At 48.2% G+C, this 6,000-nt stretch overlaps 1 protein-coding gene across 1 annotated transcript in view; it reads right to left on the reverse strand.

Annotated features, from left to right (window-relative positions):
* Positions 1 to 4,001, reverse strand: part of GRB2 (growth factor receptor bound protein 2) — an 88,602-nt gene extending 84,601 nt beyond the window's left edge. The window contains exon 1 of the mRNA XM_017884863.1: positions 3,769 to 4,001. The gene's annotated coding sequence lies outside the window, so the exon portion shown is untranslated. The remainder of the gene's footprint in view (positions 1 to 3,768) is intronic.
* Between the last annotated feature and the right edge of the window lie 1,999 nt (positions 4,002 to 6,000).

A 6,000-nucleotide genomic window follows, 5' to 3' on the forward strand; every position in this document is an offset into this window, starting at 1 on the left:
ACATTAGCCTACAGTTGAGCAAAATCATCTAACACAAAGCCCATTCTATAACAAAGTGATGAATACCTCCTGTACTTTACTGACTAGGGTACCGAGAGTGAAAAACAAAAGAGTTATATGGATACTAGAAGTACGGTTTTTACTGAGTGCTATTGCTTTCACACCACTGTAAAGTTGGAAAATCTGTAGTCTGAGTCTACAGACTCAGAAGAATTTTCTGGTAGGCAAATTAATGACCCAATTAAGTATAAATTTAAAGTTAAATCACTCCACATCACAGTACTAAGAATGCTAAAAAATTTACACATGTAAAAATGAATCATGCTTATAGTCATTCATTGCATTAGGCTATTCTAAATACTGACTTTGTGTACACACAGAAAAATGTAATTTTAACTTGAATAACTTAAAACCACACAGCGGTCTCATTATTTATGGCTACATTCAGTAACAACAGTTTTGATCCTTAGACCATCTGTATCAAAATCTGCCCATTCAGAGACTGATTCACTGTGGGGTACATCCTGGAGTTCTACCAGAACCTAATTTTAAAAGATCCCCAGTGATTTTATGGATACTAAATTTTACGTCATTGCTATACCATAAAGATGCCTTAACCAGATTTTAAAATTTGCATTCCAGATAATGCACTACAATGTCCTTGCATGAAATGAAAATGTATACTGGCAGGGTGCGGTGGCTCACACCTGTAATCCCAGCACTTTGGGAGGCTGAGGTGAATGGATCACCTGAGGTCGGGAGTTCGAGACCAGCTTGACCAACATGGAGAATTCCTGTCTCTACTAAAAATACACAATTAGCCAGGCGTGGTGGCGTATGTCTGTAATCCCAGCTACTTGGGAGGCTGAGGCAAGAGATTCGCTTGAACCCAGGAGGCGGAAGTTGCGGTGACCCAAGATCGTGCCATTGCACTCCAGCCTGGGCAACAAGAGCGAGAATTCGTCTCAAAAAAAAAAAAAAAAAAAAAGACAGACAGACAGACAGAAAGAAAGAAAGAAAGAAAATAATGCGCCGGCGCGGTGGCTCACGCCTGTAATCCTAGCACTTTGGGCGGATCACGAGGTCAGGAGATCGAGACCATCCTGGCTAACATGGTGAAACCCCATCTCTACTAAAAATGCAAAAATTAGCAGGGCGTGGGGGTGGTGCCTGTAGTCCCAGCTACTCGGGAGGCTGAGGCAGGAGAATGGCGTGAACCCGGGAGGTGGAGCCTGCAGTGAGCCGAGATCGCACCAGTGCAGTCCAGCCTGGGCGACTGAGCGAGACTCCGTCTCAAAAACAAAAAAAAAGAAAAAGAAAAGAAAAGCAAAAAAACTATTTTCCTCGTGGCCTCAGGAAAACCAGAGCATTCTTGCAAAAAAAAAAAAAAAAAAAAAAAAAGACTCTCAAAAGCCATTCAGTAATGGTGGAGAGTTCCTCTGAATTAAGCAGGTAAGTATTAATTTCTCCCTGGAGGGCATGGTGACTCTCTATTCTGTATCACTGCATTTCTCCAAAATCCATTCCTCTTCTGTTGTATGTGTAACAATTAGAACTCTGATGCACAACATGCGACATGATAACAGCAATTACTGAGAAGAATCTCTAAGTACCATCAACTAGTAGTATTTAAAACCCAGTAAGCCTCTCAAATCTGAATAAAACTTGCTGACGAAGTAAAGTGCCTCAAACATTTAAATGTTTGAGTTTGTGCCGGGCACAGTGGCTCATGTCTGTAATCCCAACGCTGAGGTGGGCAGATCACTTGAGGTCAGGAGTTCGAGACCAGCCCGGCCAACACGGTGAAACCCTGTCTCTACAAAAATACAAAAACTAGCCGGGCAAGGTGGCGAGCACCTGTAATCCCAGCTACTCGGGAGGGTGACGCAGGAGAATCGCTTGAACCCAGGAGGTGGAGGCTGCAGTGAGCCGAGATAGCACCACTGCACTCCAGCCTGGGCGACAGAGCAAGACTCCATCTCAAAAAAATAAATAAATAAATAAATAAATAAATAAATAAATAAATGCTTGTGTTTAGTAGGAGAAAGCTGATTATAAGAATTAACTCTGGCCGGGCGCAGTGACCCACGCCTGTAATCCCAACACTTTGGGAGGCCAAGGCAGGTGGATCACCTGAGGTCGGGAGTTCAGGACCAGCCTGGACAACATAGTGAAACCCCATCTCTACTAAAAATACAAAATTAGCTGGGTGTGGTGGTGAGCGCCTATGATCCCAGCTACTCGGGAGGCTGAGGCAGGACAATCACTTTAACCCAGGAGGTGGAGGCTGCAGTGAGCCGAGATCACACCATTGCATTCCAGCCTAGAGAGAGCGAAACTCTGCCTTAATAAAAAAAAAAAAAAAAGTCACGTAAGCCCTGAGCCGACCCAATCTTCCTTACTGTTATAAAGACACACTAGAAGAAGGCATAAGCAGGCACAAAAGCATAATCTTAAAAGAAGAAGACTAAAAGACAAAAATAACACAAGCAAACCACACTTGTGACCTAGTGGCAGGATTGATTTCTTAGGGATTAATTCAATCTTTTGAGCCTCCCTGTTCTCAGAGAGGGGACTTCAGCCTCCCACAGCTCTCTAGCAACCCTTCTGGCTGACTGCAGGGAACGCATGGGACGCGCAAAAGTAAAGGAACGAAAGCAGTAGAGTCTCTTCCCGAGAAAAAAGTCAGAATATTGAAATGAGAGAAAACGAACAGCACGACAGGGAAGAAACTTCGAAAAATTACGCCAGAGTGGGGACTACAAGGAGGAAGGGGAAGTAGATAAGAGAAAAAAAAAAAGGGGGTGATGGGGGGAGGAAGGGACAAATGACTTGCATTACACAAGCATTTCGTGTCCCTAGTGGAATGCACAGAAGTGGAGAAGGAAGGACATAACTGGAGAAGTACTAAGCGAAAGAGAGGTAAGAAAGCCAAAAGAGACTAATGCTAATTTCTCTCATGTGTCTGACATTTCTGAAAGTCAACAACATCAAGAGGAGATAGACCTCAAGTGCACTTCAGTCCCCTGCAAACTGCACTTTCATAGCGTTTGAAGCCAGCCTTGAAAAACTTTCTAAACAAGCCATAACTCACATGTGGCTTACAATCACAGAGACGGCGCGCTGCAAATGAAAATTACCAGCGCCCGCTCTCGCCGCAATCCTTCCTCGGTGCAGTCCAACCTGCTGCTATTGAATTTTTCTTGACAAATATTTTTCAAATAGTTGTTTTTTTTTTTTTTAAGTGTCAGAATAAAGGTATCTCCCCCGGCTCCAGCAGCCAACGTTCTACCCCAAGGTGGATTCCCGCACAAAATTAAGCCCAAAGACGCCAAGAGATCGTGACGTGGTTGCCGTGCAGGTCGAAAGCACATCAATCACCACAGCTGCAACCCACACCAAATCCCCCGCCGCCGGGCTCGGGCGGACTGACTCAGCCGGCGTTCTGCCCGCCTGGGCTTCCCGGGCACCTTCCGTGCAAACCCTCCCGATGAAGGCAGGGGACTTCGCCAGGGAGCCCCGACCTCTTCCCCTGGACTCCCGGACTGCCCAGAGGCGAGAGCCGGAGGAGGACTGTCCCCAGGAAGGAAGCACCCCAAAAGGGGAAACGTAGAGTCCGGAGCCCCGGGGATTCCGCTCCACGTCCCGAGCATCGCCGCCCCGACCCGAACCCCGGGGCCGGTCCCGGTTCCCCCGGGGCCCACTCCCGCTGCAGACCGGAGAGGAAGAGGCACCAGAACGGCGCCGAGCGCAGCCTCCCGCACTCACCGTGGCGCAGCTGTTCCGCTCAGCGTCCGGCCCGCCCCTCCACAACGCTGCGAGCGGCCTGGGACCCAGAGGCTGCTCCGCGAGGGCAGCGCTTGCTCCCGCCGCCGTCACCGCCACAGACACAGGCACAGCCACAGCCTCTGACACAGACGCCGCCGCCGCCGCCCGGTCGCCGAAACACTAGTGCCTCCTCGCTTCCGCTCCCCGTCGGTGTCCCGCGAGAACTTCTCCACGAGGCCCCGCCCCGCCCCGCCCCCACGAGACTTCCCCCAGCGGAAAAGGCCCAGAGCGCAAGCGCTCCTTCACCGCCTGGCCCCCCGCAGGTGGGGAGCAGCTAGTGCCAGGGCGCATGCGCCAGACCGCCCCGCAGCAGGTGGCCTCGTCACGGCTCCGCCCCCGGGTCGCCGTAACCCTCTCGGTGCCAGAACAGGTAAATGACAGCTTAGCCCTGAAGGACTCTTCCCCCGTCTAATCACTTTCTTTTCCTCTTCTACCAAACCGAGGCAGTTGGATGGATAAGGGCTGAGGGGAGGAAGAGATCTTCCAGCATGAAGCGCTCTACATAGAGGACCAGGTCTTGAAGTGTTTGAGAATCCGGTCCGTACAAACTCTGCAGTGTGGAATGATTGGTGAGTTTGTTTGCTCATTGATTGAATCGTGTGCCTAATACAGACTGAACACTGTGCTGGGTATAGAACAGAAATCTTGGCCCTTAAGGAATTCACGGTCTAGGGAAGTCGAAGAAAAATTAACAAATAATGCCATAAGTACTGTTATAGTTATTTGGAGTTGCTGAGGAATCTAAAAGGATGGAGGAGGGACTGCTACACTGCCCATTGCAGAAGAGCCTTCACAGACGTGATGCGGCGATGTCTGAGCTGAGTCTTGGAGGATGAATAGGAATTTGCCAGGCGGAGAAGCCAGAGTAAGGGCATTTCAGGGAAAGGGAATGGCACGTAAGTACAGAGGCTAAGTACAGAGGAACGGAGGCGTGAAAGAGAAAGTCGTGTTCTGTGCAGTGCTAAGTAGTTCAATTCCCGTATGAGGTCGGTGAGTACGGGGGAGTGGCAGAAGATGAGGCTTGGAGAAATAATTCTTGTTTTTCAGTTCCCAAAGCTCTTCCAATTAAAGGATAGAACAGAACACACCTAGTGTTAATGTGCCTTCTGGAAGCCAACAAAATAGCGCTGAGATGAGAATAACCAAGCATCTGATTCTATAGAGAAAACAAGCCCATTGAAACACAGGAAATGAATTGTTCTTTCACCAAGTATTTATTGAGCATCACCTGTGTGCAAGGGGCTCTGGAGGGTAAAAGGCCAACCAGATAAAGCCCCTGCTTTCAGTGCTTTGTAATCTAGAGTTGCCTAATCTGTAAAACAGGTAGTTTGGCCCCAAGTGCCACTGAAATACACATAGAGATGGCTGAGGAGGGAGCCAGTACTTGGTGATGAACTAATCAAGAAGGATTTGGTTTGAACGACAAAGTGAAAGCAGGGAGGAAAGAGGAAAGAGTAATGGAATCAGTCACTTTTTTTTTTTTTTTTTTTTTTTTTGAGATGGAATTTCGCTCTTGTTGCCCAAGCTGGAGTGCAATGGCACGCGATCTTGGCTCACTGCAAGCTCCACCTTCTCCCACCTCAGCCTCTCAAGTAACTGAGATTACAGCAGCCCGCCACCACACCCGGCTAATTTTTGTATTTTTAGTAGAGACGGGGTTTCGCCATGTTGGCCAGGCTGGTCTACGACTCCTGACCTCAGGTGATCCACCTGCCTCGGCCTCCCAAACTGCTAGGATTACAGGTGTGAGCCACCACTCCTGGCCATCAACCAATGTTTTTGATTAATCCGAGCCCAGGAACTGGGGGGAAGAGTAATGAGAGAGAGAGGGCCAAAATGCATGGCTCGGGTGTCATAGTCAAGTGATGGGCAACCTCTGAAGGTTTCTGAGCAGGAGATGTCTGATATGAGGTGAAAATAACAAAAGGACCCTCTATTTACCACTTGATGCATACTTAAATCATAGCACCTCCACAGGGTGGGCAATATCCCCGTTTTGTAGACTTGGAAACTAAGCCTTAGAGAGGTTAGTAATTTACCCAAGGAAACCAAAATATAGTAGACCTAAGATTTGGACTAAGGCCTGTCTTGTTCTAAAATCCATGTTTTTTTCCCCACTATGCCACTTTGTTCTAAAATAGCAGCCAGAAAAAATTAGACATGGAAGGGAGG

The sequence above is a fragment of the Rhinopithecus bieti genome, unplaced genomic scaffold (assembly GCF_001698545.2).
Source record: "Rhinopithecus bieti isolate Rb0 unplaced genomic scaffold, ASM169854v2 scaffold_13400, whole genome shotgun sequence".
Taxonomy (NCBI): domain Eukaryota; kingdom Metazoa; phylum Chordata; class Mammalia; order Primates; family Cercopithecidae; genus Rhinopithecus; species Rhinopithecus bieti.